The sequence below is a fragment of the Melospiza melodia genome, unplaced genomic scaffold, assembly GCF_035770615.1.
Source record: "Melospiza melodia melodia isolate bMelMel2 unplaced genomic scaffold, bMelMel2.pri scaffold_47, whole genome shotgun sequence".
Classification (NCBI taxonomy): Eukaryota; Metazoa; Chordata; class Aves; order Passeriformes; family Passerellidae; genus Melospiza; species Melospiza melodia.
In genome coordinates this window covers 5,665,080-5,692,656 of record NW_026948793.1, presented here as the reverse complement: position 1 = coordinate 5,692,656, position 27,577 = coordinate 5,665,080, and the positions used below count along the sequence as shown (strand labels likewise).

General features: G+C 52.0%; 1 long non-coding RNA gene and 1 other non-coding gene across 2 annotated transcripts; both read right to left on the bottom strand.

The window, feature by feature from the left end:
* Positions 1-1,391: 1,391 nt before the first annotated feature.
* LOC134434777 (uncharacterized) lies at positions 1,392-2,812 on the bottom strand. The gene is made up of 2 exons (XR_010031923.1): positions 2,751-2,812; positions 1,392-2,463 (listed from the first exon to the last, which is right to left on the bottom strand). It is a non-coding gene; the product is annotated as an uncharacterized LOC134434777 (long non-coding RNA).
* LOC134413665 (small nucleolar RNA SNORA74) lies at positions 1,815-2,018 on the bottom strand. The gene has a single exon (XR_010026563.1). It is a non-coding gene; the product is annotated as a small nucleolar RNA SNORA74 (small nucleolar RNA).
* Positions 2,813-27,577: the final 24,765 nt, after the last annotated feature.

Here is a 27,577-nt window from a genome sequence, read left to right as displayed (position 1 = left end):
TACATTTCTTTGGTTCTTATATCCCAACTGCTTCTCCACAGGGCTGCAAATACCTATGCACACCCTGCCAGCATTTTAATGTGGCCTAATTCCCAACACTTTCATAAAAAGGAAAGAATTGCCATATTAGGGACATGAATTGTCATGTTTATGGAGGAATCATGAAAAGCCCCAAAAAGTGAAGAAACTGAAAGGAAGGACCAAAATCTCAGTGTGAAAGATTCACCAAGTGAGATATTGGCAGAGACTCTGATGGTGACCTCCCAGCTGACGATGGGGGTTTCTGCCTTGGGGTCTGAGTATCAGGATGGAAGGTCGCTCCCAGGAGGAGTCCCTGTGCATTTTCCTCCCCCATGGCTCTGCCCTTCCTGATCCAGCAGCTGTGGGGCAGCAGAGCGGGGGCAGTGCAGGGACAGGCCTGGTTCTGCCAGGGCTGTTGTGGTTTAGGAATGGTGCTCCCAATTTACTACACCTACTACCAAGACCACGTGTCGCCCCAGATTTATATTCCCACCATTGCCCCCCCACACCACAGGGGCTTTGCCTGGCCTGGCCCTGATTGATCTCAGCCCGTGTTTCACAGTCAGGGATAACCTGGAGATGGTGTCCAGGGTTCACCCTTGTGTGGCCAGTCCAGACCCCCCTGAGGCACTTTAATCCTGGCTGCCCCATCCTCCTGTCTGTTGTTGTGATGCTCTTCAGTGCCCAACTCTTGGGCACATGAGCATCCACAGGAGGGAGTTTCACAGCCAACTTCTCCCCCAGACAGAGATGTCTTGCCCCAGTCCAGCAGCCCAGCTGGGTTTCCCTCTGTGCTCCCAACTGTCCTTTTTCCATGGTTCCAGCCACCCCAGAGAGCATTTCCCACCATCCCTGAGTCAGTGCAGAGGTGCAGCGCTGGCCATTTCTCTTGCTCAGAGCTCCAGGGATGGTCCCAGTGCTGCAGTGACTGCAGGAAAGGGGACCCCACAATGGGACATTTCTTGGTCAGATACAGACAGGAAGAGTGACAAACTGTCTGTGACTCGGGTTTTGGCCTTGCAGCCCCCGCCGTGGTTTGCAGGGAGCTGCAGTGTGGCTCGGCCCTGGCTGTACCTGGCAGTGCTGGCCTGGGAGAAGGTGCTGGTGCCAGCTGGCCCAGGGAGCTGCAGCGTGTGGGGAACGAGTTCCTCCTGGCCTCCTGCCCCAGGGTGGCACTGCAGGGCCTCATGGAGCCAAGGGGCCATTGTAGCTCTTCAGGGCCCCATGGAATTAAGGGGACTCTTTGGACATTGTGGGGCCTTGTGGGACTGAGGCTATCGTGACACTTTAGAACCAAGGGGCCACTGTGAAACTACAGGGCCTTGTGGAACTGACACTGAAATCACCCAAAAAGAAACTTTCTAACACAGTTTGAGTATCAAAAAGCATTCATTTTTATTGCAGCACTGATCACTTGGAGGATCCTTCCTCCATTTGAGTGCCCCAAACATCATGCAAACAGAGGTTTTATTACACACACAAGTTCCATATTTATGAGCTATAGAGGTTTTATGACACACACAAGTTCCATATTTATGAGCTATTCCTCTGTGATGCTCTACATCTGGCCTGTAGGCCACACAGTATAAATAATTCCAACTTCATAAGTGATTTATTATATAATTACCTTGCTTATGTAATTCGACCAGTAAGAGCAGGCCCAGGCCATTGGAGACTCAGGCTGCTATTGGCTGGTTAGCTGAGTAGTAACTGGCTCAGCCAATGAGGATTACCTTCATGGGCCTTCTTATCTATGTAAGGAAGTTAGATCTCAATAAAGCTGCCTGTTGCTGCATGAACACGTACAGTCTAGTCACCTGTCTCCACGGGCAGGAGTTACTCCACTCTCAGGCATGCAGAGTGCTGCCAAAACCTGGCACCACTGAGCACCAGGACGGCCTTGCTGGTGCCAGGAAAGCTCAGCAGCACCTTTCTCTCCCAGCAGCATAACACTGGCACAGGCACTGAGCAGCCACGGGCAGCTGACTACTGCTGGGAGACAAAAACCCCAAAACTGGGGGGTTTAGAGGGCAGAAAAAACGTGGAGGCACTTTTCTGATGATGCCTACTCTCATCAAGGCTTCATCCAGCAAGAGGAATAGATAAGCTAAACTTATTTCTGGATAAACCACGCTATTTCCACCCTAAAGACCTGAGGCTAGCACAGGAGCCAGCAGAGGCCTTTTAGACAGCGAAACATTTTTGCCCATTTTCCCAGGCTGGCTCACGGTCACACCTCACCCATGTGGCTCCAGAGCTCTTGCTGTGTTCCACGGGCAGGTTATCCCTTCACATCTGCTCTCGCAGGCTCCAATGCCCTCCCGGAGCGCCTCCCCAGCTGTCCCAGCACAGCTCAGTTCGGGGTTCCACACGCGACGGGGCCGGGGCACCTCAGAGCTGCTCCTTCGGGCGGGTCACCGCCATTGGTCATCGGCTGAAGGCCTAAAGAGAGGACAGCAGAAACATCACAAATAAGCCATTATTCCATCTGTATTCACAAAACTCAACAGCAGCGGCCTGGCTTGTGGCAGAGGACAAAAGCCAGCACACCGAGCGAAAGGCTGAGGAATTAATGCTGAACTGCACAGCCGAGCAACATCCCCAGTCCCCCGGCCGAACAGCTAAATAGGAGACAGTGAGTATTTCAGGTGGCGCCTTCCTGCCCCGGAGCCCCGGTCTCCAGCCCCGCTGCTGCCGCCACCCGTGCCCTGTGCCCCGCCCCCCCTCACCTCATGGCGGCGGTGGCCCCTCATGGCGAGGGAGCTCGGCCCGCCAGAGCTGTTCCTTGCCCTCATGGCGGCGAGCTGAAGGAGCCCAGCCCGCCAGAGCCACTCCCTGCCCTCATGGCGAGGGAGCCCGGCCCGCCAGAGCCGCTCCTGGCCCTCATGGCGACGAGCTGAAGAAGCCCAGCCCCCCACAACCGCTTCATCTCCACATGGCGGCGGGGGCAGAAAAAGAGCAGGCCCCGCCACGCTGCCGAGGTGATTCCACAGACACCGCCCCGCTCGCTTCGGCCGCTCCCCCCGGGGCAGGGAAAAACCCTCGGTAATCAGGCACTGGGAGGGACTTTAAGATCGTCTCGTCCCACTCGCTGCCATGGGCAGGTACACCTTCCACTGTCCCAGGTTGCTCCAGTCCCTGTCCTACCTGGCCTTGGACACTTCCAGCATCCCTGACAGAGCCGGAGCAGGAACACGATCTGTGGAGCTGGGAGAACTGAACTCAAGCACCGGCTCATGGGAAGCAGAGGGCTGGTGAGCTGCCTCTGCTTGCCCCTGATGTGTCCCACTTCGGGCACAGGAGGTAGAAGTGTCAGCTCAGAAACAGCTGGCAGCAACAAAAATCCAGCCCTGAAATAAGCAGAGAAAAAGCTGTGGTGCTGCCAAGTGCCTTGCTGAGAGAAGCACAATTCCACGCCTTCCCTGACCTCCACTGGATGCTATAACATCAGCCCAGTGCTCTGTGTATCCATGTCTGGGCACAGCAGTGTAACTGTAACTCCCTCGCTGGGGATCCATTCAAAGGAAGTTTTTCTTTGGGCTTTGTGCTCCGTTGAGACACTTGAAGGCCTTTCCAGAAAGCCTGGCATCCCTCCCCCATGCTCCTCATGTGCTTATGCTCTCAGAGCTCAGCAGTGAACTCAGATGGAGCTGTGCCTTGCCTCAGGCAATCATCCACTCCAGCTCTGTCTTCTTCAAATGTTTCATGGCCTATTTTCAGCCCAAGCAGGCAGCTATTCTTCCTGGATGTGGGGTGCTCCTCTCCAGCTCAGCCTGATCCTGCCTTGTCCTGGGAAGCTCTGGGCTTGTTGTGCCCAGGACACTGCTGTGTGCAGGGACAGAGGCTGGTGCTGAGCAGAAGGAGCTCGGTGCTTCCCCTGTCACTGATGAACCTGGTGAGGAACAGGTTTCCCAGCTATGCCCAGTGCAGCACAGCAAAACCTGTTTGGGGAGAGACAGGTAAGAGCAGACACAGAACACTTCATGCTCTTGTTCCTGGGGGTCTCGCTGCCCATGGCCAAGGGCACGTGCCCACACAGGCATGGATGATGACTCTGCCAAGACCCTAAGCCACAGCTTCAGTTTAGAACTGTTCAATTCATTAGCCCATCATGGGGCCCAAATTAATATGCTTTGTCTCTTTAATAAGACATTTTCAGCAGGATTGGGGAGATACTTCAAAAGCTTCCTGAATGCCAAATACCAGAACTCAGTAACTCTCAGTGCCAGGACCGGTCTCTCACTTCCCAGTACAGATTCCCTCTGTGTGCACAGCTTTGTCTCTGCTTGCTGGCCTTGGAGGGGGGCTCAAACAAAGGCCTGCACATCATTTGTGAACTTTGGGTGAAAAGCATCAAACCAGATGAAACACAGCAGAGCCGCTCTGCCATGGGGGTGAAGCCCTTTTCTGTCACAGGAATTAGCTCTCTGCATTAGCTGCAGCCAGTCCCTGTTGTTCATCTTGGCTTGCTGACCACTAAACAGAGCCTCCTTTTCTCCTGCAAGTGTCCTGGCAAGGCCTGAAAGGACTGAGAAGCTTTGTTCCAAGCCAGATTTGAGATATGAGTTACTACAAAACAAAAGCCCAGCAAGCCTCCTGGAGAGTTCCTCTAGTCTAGACACAGCCTCCCCTGAGCTCCCTGCATCCCAGCACAGCCCTGCAGCTTGTGTTCAAAGCAACTCAACTGGCTCCAGAAGCCTGGTTAACCTCTGTCGAGTGAATGTTCAGTTGCAGCATAAAGGAGGAATCACATCTGAGTGATTTTGCTCCCATAAATTAGCAGGATGGGTTAAACCAGGACATGAGCACTGTCTGCTGGCACGGTGCATCCACTCAAGAGATCTGCACTGGCATGGAGCTGTAGTGCTTCAAAAGACGTGTGCTCCAAGCCTGGGGTGGGCCATCCCCCATGTAGCTGATGTCGGCAGCTCCTGTGGCAGCAGGAGAGATCCTTTACTGTCACCTCAGCCCTGAACACACCCGTGCCCAGGGCTCACTGCCTGCCCCCTGTCACTGCTCAGTTCTGGCACTGCAGGGCTGGTACTGTGATCCTTCTGTACCAATCAGATTTTGGCTCAACACCATTTGGCCACACTGTCAGTCACTGGAGAAAAAGACAGAGTAATACCGTGGGAAGAGGAAGAAAATTCAGTAAACCTATGGAAGAAAAGATCTGTGGATGTACGTCATCATTTACCATGGTGGTCACCTCCAGCCCCACAGCCAAGCACGTTCAGGCTTTGGCGAGAAGAACTTTTATCCCCCTGGTGTCTGTCATGGCTGGGGCCTGTGATGATGACACCTCATGGGTGTTGGTGCTTGCACTGCCCTGTGAGTGACACCAGCCTTGCTTGGCTCCCACACAGCAGAAGGCAGGGCAGCCATGGCCTCGATGGTGCCTTTTCCTCTTTGAGGTGCTGCACCCAGGTCAGGGATACCCCACACATGAGCACAGACTGGGAGAAGAGCTCATTGACTAGCAAAGAAGGACTTGGAGGATATAATGGATGAAAAGCTGGACATGAGCCAACAGTGGCAGCCAGAAACTCCCCTGTGCTGGGCTGCACCCACAGAGGAGTGGGCAGCAGGTGAGGGGGGGATGGTCCCCCTCTATTCTGCCCTTGTGAGATACCCCTGCAGAGCTGCTCTGGCATCAGAAGGACCTGGAGCTGTTGGAGCAAGTCCAGAGAGGCCATGGAGATGCTCCCAGGATTGGAGGCCCTCTGCCATGGAGCCAGGCTGGGAGAGCTGGGGGTGCTCACCTGGACAAAAGAAGGCTCCAGGGAGAGCTCAGAGCCCCTTCCAGGGCCTAAAGGGGCTCCAGGAGAGCTGGAGAGGGACTGGGGACAAGGGATGGAGGGACAGGACACAGGGAATGGCTCCCACTGCCAGAGGGCAGGGATGGATGGGATATTGGGAATCAGGAATTGTTCCCTGTGAGGGTGGGCAGGCCCTGGCAGGGTGCCCAGAGCAGCTGTGGCTGCCCCTGGATCCCTGGCAGTGCCCATGGCCAGGCTGGACATTGGGGCTGGGAGCAGCCTGGGACAGTGGGAGGTGTCCCTGCCATGGCAGGGAGAGGAATAAAATTATTTTTATGGTCTCTTCTGACCCAACCCATTCTGTAATTCCATCATCTCCTCTGCCTCCGTAGAGGGGCCATTTCCACTTCCCCACTGCCATCACAAGATGGCATTCCAGACCTAAAAGCTGAGCTGGCTCAGCTGATACTTGGAGATCTTTTCCAGGCCCTGGGGTGTCCAACCCCAGGAGAAGCTGTGGATTTAACCCTGCCTGCTGAGCTCTTCTGCCAGGTCTCAGCCCTGACACTGCCTTTTAATCACATCCTTTAACACCAGGGCTGTGCTTTAATCAGCTGCACTGAAACACTGCTGCCGTTACTGTGCAACCTCTGAGCCATCTAATTGCACTGAGTTAAGCCAGTTACAGCTTTGACAGTGAATGTCATGCAGAGCACTTTAATCTTGACCTGCAATACCTCGCGCTCTTGCAGGGCGTCCTCTGCCTCCGAGGACACGCTGCTAATCAGACCGAGCCAGGATGTAGTTTAAGACATGGACAAAGGGAGCCAAGGGCAAATCATGAGCAAAATGAATCTGACTCATTTTGTTACAAAGCAGTGTTGAAGGTAGAGCTGCCTTTTCTTTGCCTCAGAATGATTTGGGAGAGTAGTGAGAATAATTTGTTTCAATAATTTATAACTTCAAAATAATAAGAAAAAAAAAGAGAGAGAGAAATCATTCTTCTTAGATATGTTTTTTAAAAAGAAAGCTTATTTTGAGTTAGGTGCATAAAGCACTGGTGAAGTGTGTTATCCCCTGTGTCTGCTCCCATGTGTGAGTGGGTGCTCCAGGCTTCACCCACCAGTTGCTCCCTGCAGGAAGAACCCATGATCCAACCATCTCCTTCCCTGGCCAAGGGCCTGCAGCCTCCCACCGGGGCTTGGTGCCATGTCCTGGGTGCCAGCTCTGCCAGCACAGCTCCCCGGGGGTGGCAGTGGGGCAGGATCTGCTGCTCAGCTGCCTCGGAGGCTGGGGCTGGCTGTGTCCCTCCGGGCAGCTCAGGAAAGGCTGCTCCGGCTGCTCCTTGCAGGGAGCTGGAGCAGCAACCTCACTTGATCGGGGGAAAGAGCAGTCAGGAAAGGTTGCATAACCCCGATCAGGCTGCCAGAGGGGCGGTGCAGCAGCAGCAAGGGCGGTGCCACTCTGGATGTGGCTGGGCAAGAGCGTGCCCTGCCTGTGGGACCCTGCCTGTGGGACCCTGCAGCCCCTCTGTCCATTCACTCTTGCCTGGGTCTCCTGGCCCTGTCAGGGCTTGCTGGTTTTGTTGTTCAAAATGCCCTCGGGCAGCTCGAGGAGCCCGTGCAGTTCCCTCTGTTCTGGGCTGAAATTGCTGCACAGCAATTCCTTTTTCCATTTTATCTCTGGCAGAGCCCTTGAGCTTTGCTCCCTTCCTCTTCCACCCTCCTCTCCTCCTTCTGAGCTTCTCCTTGGCCCAGTCTCCTTCCCTGGTGTCCCCTTCTGCTCCCAGCTCCTATTTAACCCCCATCTTTTCTGTCCTCTCCTTCAGTGCTCCTAGCCAGAGGACAGATCACAAACCACAAGCTCTGCTATTCATCTACCAGATCCCAAGCCACTGTCTCAGTGTGATAAAGGTGATCTGCTAATCGTGTGGAGAGGATCCCCCAGGATGCAAACCCCTGCTGGGATCTGTGGCAATTCCATGGCATCAGCCACAGGGTCAAACGTACAAGGGGAGGTTGCAGCTGCCTTGCCCGAGTGTGGGCACCACAATTAGCCTGCCTCAGGAATTGAGACCTGCACAAGGCCCACAAAACACACCTGCGTCCTTCCAGTGCCCCACCAGGTCTCCTGGCAGCAAGGAATTTGCTTTAGTTCTGTGAGTTTTATAAAGCCTGACTCAAATCCCAGGGATTTCAGGCAGTGCTGACACGCAGAGTGGGGTGGTGTGAGCACAGCCCTGGGGTCAGGTGCTGGGGCAGATGGGTGGGCACATCAACATCAACCCAATGTTTTACAGCAGAGCTAACTAGGAACAGCTTATTCCATTAAGAAAAAAAGAAAACCAATAATCATTCTTAATTAGGACAGAAACCTCCAGATAGGCTTTTTTAAAGAAAATGCCTAAAAATACCATTTTTGCTTTGATTTGAAAACTATTTTTTACTCTTCAGACTGTAAGATAAAACAATTTGAATTGATGATGCATTTCACAGCAAAAATACATTCCTTTTCATCTTGAAAATGCTGAAATGAGTTGTTACAAAATTTTCAACGTTTACCCCCTTTCTTAAAAAACAAAATGTTTAATTTAGATGAAATGTCTTTTTTTTTTCCTAATGGAAACTCTTGATTACATTTTTACCCAACAGTTCTAATTAGAATTAACAATTACAGCTGATTCTTGGTGGGGTGATAAACAGCTGGACTGCACAGCCCTCTCCACTCTGGGACTTCCAAACAAGCCCCAGCCCTGGCAGTTTAGCCTTCTGCAACATTTTAGACTTGTCTAGTCACTGGAATTTATTTTTCTTTCTTTTTTTCCCACCCTTTCTCCTCTGAGGGTTAGATTTTACCAGTGCAGCATCTCTAACAGTCAGGGAACTTCACAGTGAGTTGAGATCGCATTGATTTCTCGAGGAAGAAGCCGCATACTAATTTTTCCTGTTTTCCTCCCTTGAGGAACACAGGTAACAGCTCCAGGAAGGCAGCTGGGTTTGTAGATATTATGTTTACCCACTGGCTGACAGGGAATTCTGAGGTCTGTGGGACCATCATGGGACACAAGGAGACTTTGGCTGGTCTGGTGCAAGGCTGGATTTGCTGAGAAAGAATGTGGGATTAAAGCAGAACAGGTTAAACCTGAGAGAAGCATCAGGTGAAGATCAGGGGATGGATCAGTCCATGCTATGCTGCCAGAGCTTCCCCCTGCCTCCAGGATGATCCTCACAATCCAGCTCTGTAGGGCGAGGAAAGGAACACTGGAGCAGTGAATGAAGAGGAAATGACTGTGGTGGAGGGGAAGGGAAGATGTCAGAGTCTGCTCTTAAACCCCCAAACCCTCTATTCCAGGCACCCAGGCAAGTTTGTCCAGCCTTTGCAGGCAACCTCCAGAGAGCCAAGAGGCACTGGGACATCCTCTTTCTGGGGACTGGTGTCCCCAGTGCCACTGTGACTCCTGGACTGCCATGTCCAGTGCTTTTCATGCCTGCTCATGCCTGGGCTGGCTCCACGCTGTTAATGGCTGATCTCTCCCTGGAAACAAACCCATGGCCTTTGCCTGTCCCACCTTGCCCCTCCCACTCCTCTGCCAAACAGTTATTACCTTCTTGGACAAACCTGAGATAGTATTAAACGAGAGGGAGGTTTTCATACACAAATGTCCCTGTGATTAATGGATTAAGAGATTCTGTGCAAATTAAAGCCTTTCTTCATACTTTGCACATCCAGCTCTTCAGCTGTTGTTCTTTCCCTTCTAGTCCTTTACAGAAGTCCCTGTGGGCCTTGCTTGCCCCATTCCTTTTGCTGCAGTTTTCTCCCCACAGTGACCCAGGGATTTCCCCCAAATCCTTGTGCCCACTGAGTCCTGGGCAGACCCTGCTGCTCCGGAATCAGCGCTGTGGAGAGGAGGATGCTGTGAGCACAGCTTGTTTATACACAGAATCAGCCCAAGAGAGGGGCTGTAAATGCCTCTTTATTTCCATATTTATCATTGCAGCTCAGATGGATGAGGAACCCAATGGAAAGTTTAGATGAAACAGAGAAGAAATGAAAAACTGTTGGCAAGCGGCGGCTCAGCTGAGACTGGCAGCCTCAAGGGCTTCCAGAAGGAAAAAGGCTTTCAATTCCTGCACTGCTGCTCCGTAAAAACCCAATTCCCCTGCCAGGCCAGGAGGAGTGGGGCAGCTGAGGAACCCTGCCCTCCTATGATCCCACCCCAGGGAGATAGACCTGAGACCCCAAAGCAGCACGTTTGGTCTTGCTGATGTTTGGCAGGGCTGATTTCTTCCCAGAGCAGCAGCAGAGTGTGGGTGTGGAGGCTCCGTGAGGATCTCCAGGTGATGGGCACTGTGGTCACCCATGCCATGGTGGAAAGGAGCCACAAAGGCTTTGCTGGACACCTTTGGAACATCCAGTGCTGGGTGCTGGTGATGGATGATGATTTAAAGCCCATTTGTGCAGGGAATAATGGCTCATAACCATCCCCTCTCCTTTAGTGGTGTGACACTGCTGAGATGGATGGTCTCATTTCCACCTTAGGGGAGGCATTTTATTAATTGTCCCTGGCCTTGCTCCTGAGCCTGTGTGTGCTGTGATGTGGACGTGCTTCAAATGCAGTGACAAGGAGGTGGCAGCCAGGATGTGGCTCCTGGGGGAGGCAGCCAGAGAGGCAGGGATGGTGCTGCCCACAGCTGTCCAGTGATCTGAAACCTTCAGCCCTGGGAGGGAGTGACTGCTCCAGGCCAAGGGAGTCTGACTTTGCTGGGGGATAACCAGGACTGTGTGTCTGTGACCGGGCTCTGTTCCATGGGGAGGAGGCAGGGGATTGAACTGTCCCCTTGCTGCCTGCATGGCCCTCTGTGCTGGCCAATTTTTCACCTAAATCCTGGCTTGAGCACCCATAAAGGCCCCTGCCCAGATCATCTGGCATGATGGCTTCTAGAAAAGCATCCCTAGGGTCGCTGTCCCTGCCTAGTCACAGCTGAGCTGGTGGCACTGAAAACTTGAGTTTCCATTCACATCCCTCCTGTACCTGCAGGTCCCTGTGCCCTCACTCCGGGCTTTATTCTCCTCTCTGCTTTCCCCTCATTTGTGCCCGGCTCCGGAGGAGAGCACTGGGAATTGATCACTGTGTTGGCTTCGCTGATTTAATCCAAATTTAACCAGGCGGGAGCGAGCGAGGGCAGCCCGGGGGCCCGGCATGCTGTGAAGAACCTGTCGGTGCCGAGCGGTGCCGTTAATAATGGGGGTGAAAGGCAGCACCCCCCGGCATCGCCCCTCTCACCCTGGCACAGCTCCCACGGGGACAGAGCTGTCCTGGGGACACAGCACAGGCACTGTCAGGGGCTGTCACCCAGCGGGCACTGAGCCCTTAGTGCCAGGACAGAGCTGTGCTGCAGACGCGGCACAGGGACCGTCAGGGGCTGTCACCCTGCGGGTGCTGAGCCCTCAGTGCCAGGACAGATCACTACTGGGGACATGGCACAGGGACTGTCAGGGGCTGTCACCTGGCAGGCCTGACCCCGAGCTGTGCCAGGGCTGCATGGGCAGCAGCTCACCCGCGAACCCCGAGCTGCATCCCCGCCGGCAGAGGCCTTCTAGAGCAGGGATGGCCCCGGGCTCATTGCATCCCACTTATGGCTCCAGAGCCCCCGAGGGACTGATGCCAAAAGCCTTTGGATGAGTCTCTTTTTTTGGCAGTGAATGAAATAGGATTTGTGCTGCTGGTGATAAGAGACTGCAAGATGGACTCATCTGATCCTCACAGCAATTCAGAGAGGCTGATGCTGACATGGCAGAACAGGTCCTACAATAGTCTTCACGTCCCAGCACACAAAATGGGTGAGAAAAAGCATTTTTAAAAGTGACTGGGGAAACTCTGCAGTTATGATGCTATCCTATCTCAAGCCCAGGGTTCCCCTCCGGCCTCTTTGGAGTCACAAGTACTTAAAAAATGCTCTGCTCTGAACTCAGGCTGGGTCATGACTCATGTCTTGGACTGTAAAAATGCATTTCATTGTGTCAGCAGCAAAGTGGCTGTGGGCAGCGCTCTGGCAGCGGTGAGGCTGGCCAGGGCAGGCTGTTCAGCAATTACACCCACTGAAGCCCAAATTCCAGCTCATATTTTGCTACAGCACACAAAAAAGGCTCAAGGGAAGGAAAGGCTGAAGGGGAAAAGTGTTTCACTTAAAAATCCTGGTAGGACTCTATGCAGTGGCTTGTCTGGCCACAAATCCATCTGTTTTGGTGCAAGTGCAAAGCCTGGACCTGCCACCTGGAAATGTGACCTCAAGAGTCTCCTGTAGCCTGTGGAGTTTGCTTTGTACCCAGAAGAGACACCTCTCATGCTCATCCTGGCATCCTTCCAGAGAGAAAAGGGCAACTGAACCCTCTGGATGTCTGTGCCTTGCTGTGGGCCTTGTCTCTGGGTCTTCCCCCAACCAAAACTACTTGCAGGTACTTTTAGTATGAACCCATCACCAAAAACTAAGTTACCTGTCAAGGGCAGCACTGTGAGGCTTCACAGCATTGGCACCTTGGGACTTAATTTTGCTTGTGGACTTAAATGTCCAGTTAGGTATCTGGGAGTGTTTAGCTGTTGTGACCAAATTTGGGACACATTGCCACAACTGAGTCACTGGAGAAGCCAAACAGCCTTGAGAGGAGAGGAGCCTGGTGGCTCCAGATGAGCATATGGCAGTCCTGGGAGCAAACTCACACACCTTTGCCAGAGGAACATCTGGATTCCTTAAAGGAAGGGGTTTAGCCAGGAAGCATCAACTGCATGAAGAAAATCTGGGATTCCTTAAAGGAAGGGGTTTAACCAGGAGGGATCAAATCCATGAAGAAAACCTGGATTCCTTAAAGGAAGGGGTTTAACCAGGAGGGATCAATTCCACAAAGAAAACTTGGATTGCTTAAAGGAAGGGGTTTAACCAGGAGGGATCAATTCCAGGAAGAAGATCTGGATTCCTTAAAGGAAGGGGTTTTCCCAGGAGGGATCAATTCCATGAAAAGCAGCTGCCCTGTTCCACTGCTGTTCAGGACAGAGCAATGCTATGGGATTGGGACAGGGGCTCAGTGCCTGTTAAAGCCCTGGGCACTAAGGAAGCCCAGGAGCAGCTGCAGGCAGAGGCACCTGAGGGATTCCTGCTGCCTCCCACTAATGCTGCCCCGATTCATCCAATTACCTATCTGCTCAGTCCTTTTCTCCATCCTTTTACAATTTAAATAGCACATTTTATACTTGCTGCTAAGTGATGTGATCAACATCAATTACCTACTAAAAGAGAAGCAAGTCTTGATTTAAAATTAAGTGCTGCATTTTCCCATGTTCTTTATATGTAGCCAACAGAATAATTGCAGTGACATAAAAACTAATTACACAACTCCACAATTAGGCCTCCCTCCTAGTGCTGTGATTGTCTTTAAGTATACTGATGAAAAATTACTCCCAGTCCCAAATTACTCTCTCACACCCATCTTCTCTAATACCTTTTGAAAAAGATCTTCATCCCATCAGACCAGAGAGAGGAACTCCAGATGCAGAAGGTAATATATGCAGAGTATTTTCTTATCTCTTAGATGTGGGAGCAGTTTCAGATGTGGGATTTGGTTGGGATTGCCCAGGGATGCAGCAGTGCTCCTCTCTGGATAGACTGAGCATCTCAGTGAGGCTTCCCAAAGTGCCTGGTGTGCAGCAGCCTGAGACAAGCAGGGGGAAAATCCCCGTCTCAGTGCCCCAGCTGACATTTGGCTCCTGGGCTGCAAGCAGAGAGACCAGTCCTGCCTGGCTGCCAGCCTTGGCTTGGTGTGTGGAGCCCAAAAGGAGGAGGAAGAGGATGAAGTACAGAAGTACTTCCCCCATCCAAAAGCCAGGAGTTCACCCAGGCAGCAATCACGTAGCTGCCTGAGAAACTATAAACCTCAACAAAAATCATAAACATCTATAAAGCTCTGGTGCACTCCTGACAGGCTTTGAGGGATTTGATTCCAGATTATGTTTTTGAGATGTTTACAACCAACCTGGAAAGATTGAAAATATTCAATTACTGGCAAGGAGAGCTGAGATTTGCTTACAGTCAATCTCCTGCCTCCAGGATCTCTGTGGGTGCCAGCAGTGAAACACAGCATGGGTGAGCAGAGCCGTGGGGACAGTGGCCCAGGGACAGGTCCCCTGATGTCACTGAGCATCTTTCACTAGATGATTAAGCATTGCAGGTTTAATTTTGGGGCTGGCACGTTGGTTTTGGCTGCTGTGCAGTGGATCCCATTGGCCTGTTCCTCAGCCACAGCCCAGCCCTCACCAGGGAGGGCTGCACAGCTCGTGGCTGATTTTCCAACATCTCTGCAATGCCATCACTCAGTTGCAGTTGGGAGAGGGGTGGGAAATGCTTTGGCATGATTTTAATCAGCAGAGTGCTTTGAGTGAATGAGGTGACGGGACCAGTGAGCTTCCTGTGCCTTCTCAGACTTTCTCACCTCATTTCAGTACCAACCAGGGGTGCCAAGACTGAGAATTTACACCCTTGTGTTTACCTGAAACCTCACTACCTTCCTCAAAACCTGTGAAAAATAAAGGGGGTGCTGAAGTAGCCTGTGGCAGGGATGATGTGATGTGTAAAGCCAATATCTCCAGATCATTGCAAATATTCCCTCCTGATCCCAGGCATCCATCCCAGATATTCCCACCTTGTCACCAGCCCAGAGCACTGGGTGCCACCTCCAGCCCTTCCTTGGACATGTGCAGGGCAGGAGACTCCAACACCTCCCTGGGCAGCCCCTGCCAAGGCCGGACCACCCTTTCCACAGAGAAATTCCGCCATTAGTCCAACCTAACACGATGCACAGAGGCGCGCCAAAGCAGGCATTCACTCCTGAGGGACAGATCCTCCAGGATGGGGTTGCTGCCCGGGACACGCCGCTCCCACAGCCAGGGAGGCTCCCGCAGCCCAGGGCAGCAGACACGGCTCAGCCCGGCTAACCCAGCCCGGGACACGGCTCAGATCGGCCCGGGACACGGCTCAGATTGGCCCGGGACACGGCTCAGGCTCAGGCTCAGCCCGGGACATGGCTCAGATCGGCCCGGGACACGGCTCAGGCTCAGGCTCAGGCTCAGGCCGGCGAATCCAGTCCGGGACACGGCGGAGCCGGGACAGCGCCGCCACCGCCGCCTCACAGGGCACAGGCGGGGCCAGGATCAGGGGGCGGGGCCAGGATCAGGGGGCGGGGCCAAGGGCGGTGGTGACAGACAGGCACGGGTCAGGGGGTGTGGCCAAGAGTGGGGCCGTGCTGAGTGAGTATGGCGGGGCCAGGGGCGGGGCCAATGGCAGGAGCTCGTGCAGGGACGGCGCTGATTGGCTAGAGCGCGGCCGGGGCGGGGCGGCTGGGGCCGGGCGGCGCGTGCGCAGTGCGGAGCGGTGAGTCGAGGTGGGGGGGTAGCAGGGGGCGGTGGTGCTGGCGGCCCGTGAGGGCCGGGGCGCAGCTCCGGGTCGGGGATCTGCGATCCGGGACGGAGCCCTGGTCCCGGCCCGGGGGCACCCACTGCTGCCTCCCTGCTTTGCCCTCACACGAGCGGACCCGGCGGTAAGGCCTTGCCGGGTGGAGGCTGCCCGCCGGCCCGGTTCCCCTCATTGGCTGTGGCCGGGCCGTTGGGGACGTTGCGTGTGCGGCCCCGGAGGCTCGGCAGCCCCGGCAGGACGGGCAGCCTGTGCGGCTGGAGTGCTGCAGCAAACGCGTGCCCTGTGAGGGGCACTTAGGCACACAGTCAGAGCAGGGCAGGGGTCCCTTACACTCAGGGCTTTTAAACAAAAATCTTACACGTGAGTTTCCCCCAACGGGCACAGTTTGGATCCTGCCTGGAGCACGAGGCTGCGTGACCTCTGGCCTACTGTGTGCCCAGGCTGCTGTGGAATAAAAACGTGCTGGAAAAATTGAAGTAGCTCTGGGATATTAAAATGGATGTTTCTTCAGGGTGTGTGCTCTGTAACACGAGGTCTGAATTTTAAAACCGGTTTAATTGTTTTGGTACAAGCCTGCATGTGGTTTTCTGGCAGGGGAACTGGTGAAACGATGCATTCCACAAGGCCAGGAAGGAGAACGCTGAGCAAATGGGATTTTGTATATAAACACTGTTTGGAATGTTGCCTTAAAATGTTTAAGTTCAGTGGTTGACTAACACTTACATTAGGAGTGAGCTTTGACAGAGCTCTGATGCTGCCCACCTTCAGGAGGGTCTGGGTTTACACCAAGCTCTATAGACACAATTTCTTAAGTTAGTTATTCTGCAGTGTGTCTTTGCTAGAACTAACCCTGTCTGAGTGCAGCGCAGAGGCAGAGCTGCCTGCACTGGTGCTGCTCAGTGTGCCTGCCAAAGGAGGGTGATCAGCAGAGGCATTTCTGTGGTGGAGCTGTCTGTGGAAGAGGCTGGTCTGTGCACAGCCTGGCAGGAGCCTTTTAAGTGCAGGTAAGTGTCCAGAGGATGTTAGAAGATGGTGACATGCCCTGTCATTTACCCAACGTGCTGCCACACTGCTCCTGCTCCCTGTGATCATTTGAATTCATTTGTTCTCTGGGAGTAGCACTGTTAAGGGATGCACTTCTAAGTTTCTGTCTTTTCTTTCCCCCAATCCTGCCTTAAAATGACCCAGCCTGATCCACTTAGTTTTTCAGCAGCCTCTAGGGTATTTCTGTGGTGGAAGTATCCAAAATGCTGTCCCAGAAACTTCAGTGTAGGAGTCCAGCTAGCAGAGGTGGGAGAGCAGTGTTGCGAGTTCGTGGAGGCTGCAGTCTGTGTGACCATGTATTTACTAAATTTGAAAGGATACAAATATGATTCTTGGTAAGAAATCAGCTGGAAACAATTCCTGGTGAACTGTCAGAACAGCCTTTGAACCCACAGTGTTGTCCCTGTGTCCTGAAGCAGCACAAGAGCAGGGCTGGTGCTACTGCCACCACCTTCTTCATTTTTACAGTGGAGAATTCCTTTAGCCTGAGCAATAAAACACCTGGCAAACTCCAGCACCCCCACACCTGTCTCTGCTTCTGCTTGGGCTGAGCAGATGGGGTTGAATGCACAGCAGCCATACCTTGAGAATTTGTGAGGCAGTGGATAATTTGGATAAATTTAGGGATAATAGTCAGCCTTTCCATGTGCTAATCCTCTGTGCTACTGACTCCCTCCGTGGCTTTTGTAACCCACCTCAGCTCTTACACCCAGCGTTCTCCTCGGAGAAATAACGCTCCACTCGGGCTCGTGAGGGAGGTGAATCAGCTTTAATTAAGATTTGTTGAGCACTTTGTTCATAAGTTGTCAATAGCTGGTTGCTATTTTTTATGAGCACGCAGATATTCTTAGCACCTGCAGTGGGAAGTGACACAAGGCTGGGGATCTCCGGGAAGCAGCCCTGCAAGGGAGACGGTGCCTGCTCACCGTGAGATCCATTCTGGCTGTGGTTCACAAGGCAGCTCAGCAAAACCCCAAATCCCTCTGAGTCTTTGGGAAATGTGAAACGTTCCTGAGAGCTAAGCCCTGCTTTTGCATGAGATTTGTAGCTTTTGCCCCCTCGCTGGGTTTCTCCCAAGCTGCTGGTTGGGTTTGGTGCAGCTGTGTTCTGGTGTCACCTGCTTTGTAACACCTTGTGGCAGTGGCTTTTAACAACTGTCCCCTCAAATTAAGGTGTCTGGGGTGGGCAGGGCTGGGTGATGGCCCCTGTGGGCTTCAGGCATTGCAGAGGTCAGTGGGGTAGAAGGGGAGGAGGGAAGGTAGGAAACCATGCCCTCCCCCAGGGCAGCATCCCATTCCCTGCTGGCTTCTCTGCTGCAGCAGCAGGTGGCAAATGAAGCTTGATGAGCTCTGTTAGTGAGGGGTAAGGAAGGCGTGAATGGAAACGGTCACAGCAGTGCTGGCTCTGTGTTGTGTGGGTGCCCCTCAGCAGGATGAGGAGCTCTGTTGTATTTTGGGGAAGAGAAGGCTGTTCATTTGGCTTTGTCACTGCTGTTGGAGTAGCCAGATGGAGGATGCTGAAAGGAAATACAGGGCTGGAACAGCCTCCTTGTCCGTGCCCCTGTCCTGAGCCAGGTGAGAGATGCTTGGCTCCAGGCTGGGCAGCGGTGGATGGTAGTGCAGATCTGGACAGGGCCCAGCTCCCTCTGGGCCTTGATGGAATCCCACTCTCAGAGCCTGACAGCCCATCTAACTTGTCCTTGCAGCAAACTGAGCAGCCAGTTTGTGTCTTGCCTTCATAGAGTGGGGAGTCCTGTGGCTGGTTTTCCTTGTGAGTAAACCCTGTTAAAATCTGAGAGCTGGGACTGGCCCAGGAGGGAGCAGGGATGGAGAAACCCCTCCACAGCTGGTGTAGGGCAGCATGTTTTATACTGCTGACTGCTCTGCTGGCTGCCCAGACCCTCTGGTTTGTGTGTACCTCAGAGCTGATACCAGCACAGAGCCCAGAACTGGGTATTTTATGTTTCTGGATCACAGAGGGGAGTTCAGCTCTTTGGAGCTGTGGTGTCACAGTGCTGGCACATTTAGTCTGGTCCCCAGTTTTCCCTAGGTTCCCTCTGTCTGGAGAACTTTCCCCTGGACTCTGTTTGTGTGCTTGATCTCTGTGCTGTTTCCAAGTACACTTCTTTGCATTGTTTTCTTAGCTTTTCTTTCTATTGATTTGTTGGTGTTTTGGGAACTTTTCTTCAGTTTATCAATTCCGATCATGACCTCCAGAGTGCCTCCAGCTCTTAACTCCTGGGCATCGTTTCAGGTTTTATAAAAGTGCTTTCTCTTCTTTGTTCAAACTATTAATGGAAAGGTTGAACAGAAGCAGACCTGGGCTGAGCTCCCAGGGCTCATACACAAGGATTTCTCTTGTGGTGACAGGGAATTGCTGATGGCTACCCCTCAAGTGTGTGGGGTTGAGTTGCTTTGGTTGGTCTTTTTTCTTCTTATTAATGAGCACTGGGCCTCGTGAAGGTGAGCTTGCCCAGATCCAGCTCCTCTGGCTATTGAAAGCATCAGATGGATAGAGTGAAAAACCTGCTTTGTGCTGGTCACAGGTGTGATGGGCAGGTCTCTGTAGGGGAGGACTGTGTTGTGCTCTCCTTCTGAAGGCTGAGGTGATTTTTAAGAGCTTTCATGAACTTTGTTCACCTGGGGCTTCTTGCTGATGCTTGCTGGGGCTGTCACAGCTCTGGGACAATCCTCAGCCCTGCTTCCCGTTCAGAGCTGCCTCAGCAGTGGGCTGTGCATGGGGGAAGTTGTGTCCAGCATCTCCTGCTGCCCTTTTCTCTCTATAAGTCTCTCCTCAGTGAGAGTTGGGCTTGTCTGTATGTGGCTAAGGTAGCAAAAATGCATTTTTCTCCTCAAGCAATTCCAAGTTCCTTGTGTGGTTGCTCTTCTCTGGAAAAGATAAAACTGCCTGTTCTGGAGAAATTAATGACGCTCATTTTTATTCCTAAATAGTGTGTCATGGTGGGTGTGGTTGCAAGACACCTCACTGCACCAGGCCTCTGCTGTCACCTCAGTGCCAACTGCTTAAGGAAGAGCTGAAATAGATTTCACTGGAGTAAACATCTCTGCCTAGCTCTACCCTCCCTGAGTTCTGTGAGTACTGAGCTGCTGGGCTCAGCTGCCTGAGGTTCAAGAATTGGTCCTTTTCTGAAGTGCTATTCCATCTTTCTTTGCACATGGGTGTAACTGTGGGGTGAAATTTGGGCCCCACTGAATTTAGGGACAACACAGGGTGTTCATGTCTTCCTCCTCTCCAGGCTGGTAACTTGTGGTACCCAGCTGTTCAATCCAGCTGTGCTTCAGGGACACCATCAACAGGATGGAGATGCTGTGCCCTCTTTCTATTGGTCTGTGGCTGATGGTAGAGTCATGGAATCATGGAACATTCTGAGTTGGAAGGCACCTACAAGCATCATTGTGTCCAACTTGGTGGATGCCCTGACCTAATTTCAGTTCCAGGGCAGAAAATTCAGCCTCCCTAAAACCTTCCTATGGCTTCTGTTGGATTCTTCCTCACTTTTCTCCAGGGGGCTGTGTGCTGTAGTTAAATATGGATGGAAAGGTTGTGTTCCACTCTGGATTACAGCTGAATCTCAGTGGTGGATAAATTGCATCCCAAGTCTAGTTTGCAAAGCCCTTTGGGCTTCATGGGCTGCAGGAAGCTGTATTTTATTCTGGATGTGTGTTTGCTGATAATTCTATAGGATTTGCAGACAGCAGGTTGTAAGGGCCCTGATTATACTGGTTCCCTGTGCACTCAGACTCTGCCCAAATAATTCAAGTGCCTGCTGCAGAGAGAGGGAAAGGAAGATGGAAGGATGATTTAGAAATCTCTGGAGTAGATGGGAAAAAGATGCATATGTTGATCTGAAGGAGATACCAAGCCACATATATGTCTTCCAGCATCTAAATAAAGGTCAGGATTTTTTAAATGGTTGCCCACTTAAAGCCCAAATAATTCCTTTAACAGCAGGTTTTAAAGGTTTAACCTAATTTTAGAATTTTTATTTCAAGTGTCCTTCCATAAAATTAACTTTTTGAATGCAGAATGCTTTAATGTCTTCCGTGTTGGTGCTCATTTTCAAGAAATCTCTGCACAGTTATTTCTTATGTACCAGTTAAATCTATCAGCCAACAGATGTCAAGTGTAGCAAAAATGCTATAATAATATTATGGTCTAATAATAGTTATAATGATTCTAATTACCTGGTGCAGCTTTAAAGAGAGGCAGATTCAGAGATGAGTGCAAAGGAGGTGTTTAACCTTGAACTGCAGAGGCAGGGCTCTTCCAGAGGTGCCTGTGCTGCGCCCTCTCCTCCCCATCAGACATCCCCCTCCCTCTATTTCCTCCAGCAGACTGGGAGCAGCACTCTGGTGTGTTTTTAATGTTCAGACCTCATTCGGCTGTGCTCAAAGAGTGCTGGTGAGCTGAGGATGAGCACGTTTCCTGCAGTACCTGGGAGTGTGAAGCCTGCTCATGTTCAGCCTCTGTCTGCCCTGCTCCTGGCGTGCTCCCACAGCCTGATGATTGTGGCACTCGAGGATTGCTCCCACCCTCGGGAGCTGCAGAGCCTCAGCAATCTCCATCCTCTCTGCAAGCTGCTTGTGCTGCTCTTAACCATTAGGGGTGGCTTTGCCACAGCCTGGGAAGCACAAAGCCAGAGTCTCCTGATGGAGAGCACTGGGGGTGTGCAGGTGAGTGGCTGAGAGTTGTTGATCCCTACAGAGGCTTTGCTGTGGGGGTAGCAGAGCACTGGGCTGGTGCTTGAGTGCTGTGCTTGCCTTGTCTTCGACAGGCTGGCCCCACAGAGCCTTGTCAGAGTCTCCTTCCCCAGCTGGTCCATGTGCCAGCCCTGTTACATCACTCCCAATGCCCTTTCACCACTATTTTTTCCTTTAGGAAGGATGCTGGGCTGCATTTGCTGTGTTCCTGTGGTTTTTGCCCGATGTTGCTGAGTGCTGTTAGTGCCTTGGGGTGCCAGAGCTCATTGTGGCTGTAGTGTAATGGATCCCCTCGTGTCACAGCTGCTCATTTAATCCTGTGACATGAGGGGTGAGGAGTCCCTGGCTCACAGAGCAGCAGCCTTTCCACAGAGGAAGCTCTGTGTGGACTGGAAGTTGACAGCTTTCAATGATTATATGCTGAACCTTCTTCCTATAAATAATTGATTCACAGGCTGATGAGAGCTTCAGGAACTTGTCTCTCAGTTGCTGCTCCCTGGCATGGACAGCAGCTGGAAATGTGCTGTTTTCCTATAAAATGGATCCAGAGGTGCCCTTGCTAGGTTTTCTTTATTTCCAGCCTGTTGATAGGCTGACCTGCTCTGCTTCTCAGGGAAGCCCTGCCTGCCAACACCTGCAGCACACCTTGTGCCAGGGCTGGTGCTGCTGAGAGCTCTGCCACCTGCAGCCTTTCCCTGGGGGCTGTTCAGCCTCTCCCTTGGGCACGTTCAGCCTCTCCCTTGGGCAGGTTCAGCCTCTCCCTTGGGCAGGTTCAGCCTTTCCTTTGGGCAGGTTCAGCCTTTCCTTTGGGCAGGTTCAGCCTTTCCTTTGGGCAGGTTCAGCCTTTCCTTTGGGCAGGTTCAGCCTTTCCTTTGGGCAGGTTCAGCCTTTCCCTTGGGCAGGTTCAGCCTTTCCTTTGGGCAGGTTCAGCCTTTCCTTTGGGGAGGTTCAGCCTTTCCTTTGGGCAGGTTCAGCCTTTCCTTTGGGCAGGTTCAGCCTTTCCCTTGGGCAGGTTCAGCCTTTCCTTTGGACAGGTTCAGCCTTTCCTTTGGGGAGGTTCAGCCTTTCCCTTGGGCACGTTCAGCCTTTCCCTTGGGCAGGTTCAGCCTTTCCTTTGGGCAGGTTCAGCCTTTCCCTTGGGCAGGTTCAGCCTTTCCTTTGGGCAGGTTCAGCCTCTCCCTTGGGCACGTTCAGCCTCTCCCTTGGGCACGTTCAGCCTTTCCCTTGGGCAGGTTCAGCCTTTCCTTTGGGGAGGTTTGCCTTCTTGCTGGAGTCAGTGTGTTTGTGTGTGTGTGTTGGTGCATCACCATGGAGATGAGGCCACAGGAGCTGCAGGGCGCAGCCTTTTCCAGGCTCACATGAAGAAGGATGCGGTAACGGGCTCCTCTTATTTAGGGAAAATGATTTCTTGGAATAAATAAATCGTCAAAGAACACTTGGCATCAGCTCAGGTGCTATTAAGGAGAAGATCTCTTGAAGCCAGGGCTGTAAGGCTCATACAATATTCACCTGCTTTGCTGTGTTCCACATCAGGCATTGCTGCTGTGCCCAATGCTGACTCACTGACCCACTTGTGCTTTTACTTACCCCGAGATAACAAAGCTCCTGTTGCTTTTCTCCTCCCTGTGTAGGTATTTGTCATCCTGCCACAACAGCACCTTCCTGGATCCCTTTCCTTGCCCACTGAGTGTCCAGGCTTTCAATGCTTTGAGTGGTTACAAGGCCTCACCTCCCATGGCTGCTGCTGCTTTGGCCGGGTTTGGGGAGGACGTGGAGGGTGTGTGGCTGCAGTGAGTTCTCCCCCATGCAGAAACACCTCTCTGGGTTGAGCACACCCCAAAACCCTGTTCTGGTCATGCAGACATTCTTGGGGGGTTGGCGACACTGCCCTTTCTGTGTGCCTGCCCCTGGCACACTCTTTCCTTTCTAGTTTCTGGTACACAGAACCCTCCCAACAAGGTCTGGAAGGGCCCTGTGGCAACTCTGCCTCATTGCCTCCACGTCTTATTCCAGACTTCATCTGTAAACATCTCTTTGCCTTTGCTAAAAACACTGTCTCTTAATTTCTCTCTGCAGGAGTATTATTTAATTTGTAACGGTTTTAGGATGTTATTTGAAAAATCCGATATGAAACTGTATTTCATTTACTGTAATGATCCACTAATGCAGGCATATTTCAAAGGCAGGCAATGCAGTACTGTGGGGTTTAATTAAATTTTGTTTTTCAACTGAGCATCAATAGACAGACAGTAACAAATGGTGGACAATATGCATACAGAACGAAATCTCTTCATTTTCCTTTTCAAGACTGTGGAAGTGAAAATGTATAGCCCTTAAAATGGACTTGGCCTGCTCACAACTGCTGCTTTAGTGTATTTAACTCACTTCAGGAGGAGTTTTTTCTTCTTACTCTGCCTTAATTAATTTTCTTGCTGTCTTCCTGCCCACAAAATAAACTCTCACACTGTGGAAAATTTCCAGCAGGAGCCGTGGGTGATCTAAGTGCTCCTGCAAGTTCTGCATGTAGTTTTGAATACTGTGTTGGTACCTAGTGTGTGATGGCTCCTCTAGATGGGCCCTCCTGAGGGTGACAGAACAGAAGGGCTGGGTGTGAGGTTCCTGTCTCTGGGAACTGGACATGGCATGTGCCAGCCCTGGAGAGGGAGGGAAAAATGGTGTTGCTGCCATGGTTGTACTCAAATCAGGAGTCAGTAAGTGGCTCTGGAGTGCATTTTGTTCCTCTTCTCCCAGCAATCGTGGGGTAATCAAGTACAGAGTGTATGTGGGGAAGCTCGGGCAGAGTGTTCCACATCAGCAGGAGGTTTCTGGGAGCCATCTGAGTGCTCACAGCGTGGCACTTGGACACGTGTTCTTGGGTAAAGAAATTTGTCACGGGTGCTGTTAATGGGCTCCTTTGTTCAGATTTGAGGAGCAGGGTGAGATGGGCTGGCTGAGGCAGATTTGGTTTCTCCAGGTGTCTGGAGAAATTACCATTGTTCAGGAACAGAACCAGAGTTTGCTGAGGAACCCGATGTGAGTGTGACTCCCACTGCACTCCAGCCCTCTGATTCTCTCAGAAATCTCTCAAAGGCAGAGAGCTGAACAAAGCATTAATTTTTCAGAGGCAGAGTCTCCATTCAGAGATGTGAGTTCAAGCCATGTCCTGGGTTGATGCCTAAGGCTTTGCCTGCTTAACCTGCCTTCAAAGGCTGAGGGCAAGGGCTGTGCCTGGAGCTGGCACTGCTTTCCACCGCTGAGCTGGGCTGGGTCACAGTCCAGAGAGCTGCTGGCTGGACACTGGAGCGTGCAAAGGCTGGCAATCTGTGGGAACCTGACTCCTGATGTCTGTGCAGCTGTACCTGCCTGAAAAGCATGGCTGGAAATGACAGACTGGAGGCCGTAACCTCCTCCTCCTCCCTGGGATCTCAGTGTAACGCTTGCCGTGTTCCAGGCACAGCCTGTGTTGTTTGCTCCTTGCTGGAAGCAGCACTGTGAGTCCTTTGCAGCTCTCCTGGTGCCTGGGCCGGCTGAGGGTTGTGTTCTGAGCTGGTGAGAGGCTCCTGGAGCAATGGATGGGGTCCTGTGCTCCTGCCAGTCCCCGTGGCTGGAGAGGAGTCCTGGTACAGATAGAAGGGGTATAAATAGAACTCGTCATCAGGCACCGGATGCTGTTTAAATAAACTGGAAAAACCCCTCACAGCTGAGGTTTGTACTGGCCCTGCTAATGCTGGGGGAATGCCCCATGCCTGAATCCTTGTTCTTCCCTTGTTCCTTGCTTTACGCTGCCAAATTTCCCATTTGCTCACTTCGTTTTGTTGATAGGCAGTGTCAAGGCTCTGTTGCTGGGGTTTGGGGCAGGATGTTGTTTTCTGGTGACTTGAAGCAACACGTCCAGCTTCTGCTGTCCTTCCTTTGCATCTCCTGCCTTTCTGCCTGTGGCTGCTCTCACTGTGCCATAAACTAATCTCCTTCCAGCTAGGAACTTCAGGCCTCTTGCAGACTCACTTTTATGGGGCCATTATCCATCATCTCTAGAAGGAGAGGCTTTCCTGGCTGTGGCAGGGCTCAGGTGGCTGCTCCCAGATGGAGCACACTGGATCATCTGGAGCCAGTGGCTGAGCCCTGGGCTGAGGGATGTGCCCTCTGTGCAGACCAGGCAGTGCTTGAGCCTGGTCTTTGCACGAGCAGGTGAGTGATTTGAGATCCTCACAGTACTGCTGGCATGATTTATTCTTGCAGAAGTGCCCACAGCAACTTCAGGGGTTTGTTCTGCCCAGCAGGATCACAGACAAGGACATGCCTGGGCCCTGTGCTTTAGTGGCTCTTGCAGGACTATGCAGCAAACAGGACCTGCAAGGGGCCTCAGCACAAGGGCACAAGCCCAATGCATGGGGAACTACAATGGTGCTTGGGAGTGAACAAAAATAAGTCTATTTAAAATGAAAAAGTAGTAATCTGTAATGCAGTTTTGAGGGAATTATTGTAGCAGGAGAGCATGTGCTGGCTGGGAGGGGAGAAGCACTTGCTCAGACAGGTGATAATCCATTGCAGCCCATTCCAGACACCTGGCAGATACCAGCCTTCCTCAGGCCTCCCTGGGATGAGCGAGGTGCTGTGCCACTGGATGAGGAATGTGGAGTTTCTGGACTATGTGGAGTGCTAATTTAAACACCAAACCCTTGTTCCTGATGGGAGCTGCTGGTGTCTGCCTGGTGTGGGGTGCTGCACGGGATCTGCAGTCTCACAACAAGGAGCGTGCTGGGCTCCTCAAGCACTCGGGGCTGACACGGCCGGCTCGCTTCCTTGGATTTCTCCTCTGGAGTTTGGCAGCCGTCTGCTTCAGGGAGCACAGTGGCCTCATAAGAGTTTATTTGATCTGACACATGACAAATTGTTTCTGCTGGCGGCTACTTGAGGCACAGTCTGTTTGCTGGCAGCCGCGGCTCTGTGGGCACTGGGAAGTGGAGGAAGGCAGCCCTGCCTCCTCCTCTTAGGAAACATCAGTGCAGAGAGCGTTGCTGTGACCCCCCTGCCATCCCAGCCTCCTTTCTGCTGCTTGGTAACGGTGCTGCTGGCATGGATTATTAATGGTGTTTGTGTGCTGGGTGTGTCTGCAGGTGCTGGTTGTGGCTCCCATGGCGGGGCAGAGGAGAACATGTATTCTGGAATCAGACCCAGTTGCCACTAAAAACACTTTGTTAAGTTCCTTTTTTTAGGACACCCTTTTAGCTCTGCAATGAGCAGCAGAATATTACATTCCTCAGCAGAATAAAAAGTACATGTCCCTTGTGAGATAGTGTAAATACATTTTATCTGTTCTATTACCCGCAGTTTTCAGAATATGTCCCCTAAGCACTTTAATCTTGTTTTCCAGAGTTGTCTCAGAGTGAGGAATTGCTCCTATTTGCAACTTTGGGAATGATTACTTGTGCATTAATTTCTTCCCTTTCCTGCTGTCCATCTATTATTGCTTCCAAGAGAAAAAAAACCTCTCTGTAAATCTCCTCCAAAACAGGGCTGAGTGCCTGATTAGACAGAGAGTTATGTGTGCTGGGAATGTGTTCCCAGGAGATCATCCTGGAGCTGTGCATGGAGCCCTGGGTGCTGCTGTTCTGTGCCCTTGGGCACACAGAACCCACCAGGTGATGCCTTTTCCTTGGTCTTAAAATGAGGAGCCAGACACAGTTAGGGGATAAAGGGTTTTTATCTTGGTATTTAATAAAGACCTTTATGGTGCACCACTTCACCAAGGTGGAATGTGCTGAAATGCACACACATGGTATACAATTTATAGACCTTGCAAATTAGCATATTTAACAAAGATGCCTCAATGAAAGGCTTGAAGGAATAGCCCGATATCTTCCTATTTCAAAGTATTTCTCACTAGATGGGCTTAATTTTAGTTTACAGGATGTATTTTAGAGGGGATCTTGGTTTCTCAAGATAGCTTAGGGCTTTCTGGCCTCCAGCTGAGAGGCCTTTTGGATATTTGGTTTTCTGACCTAACAGAATGCCAGGCTTATGGTAAGTGATCAGACATAAGGAATTACAAGTGTGAATGTTAGGGGCACTGAGAATACATAAAAGGTACATAAAAGAATGGCAAAAAATCCTCATGGCATCATGGGTGCCCGGACTGGCTCCCTGCTCCTTGCCCTGGGATGAACAAGCCCGGCAGGCAGCACGTGCCAGGGCAGCCAGGCACGCCTGGAGCACACCTGGAAACACCTGGAGCACACCTGGGGCACACCTGGAGCACAGTGGCAAGGCAGGAGCTGGAGTCAGGGCAGCTCCAGCAACCAAGCTGGGCTTTGCTGCTGCTGTGCTTTGCCTGCAGTGCCGAGGCTGCTACGAAACAGGAACCAGATGGGACAATGCAGAGCAGTTCCTGCTGCCACGCTTTTGTCCAGCAGCTAAAAGCCTGTTCAGAGGGTTTTGTGGAAGCCTTGTTTGCTTTGGTCTTTTTTTGCTCTTTCTTTAAGTACAGACTTAAAAGAGCTGGAGACTGGAGGCCACTGTAGTTATTGTTTCTTCCTGAATAGCACAATAAATGTGCTATTTGTCAGGGTCC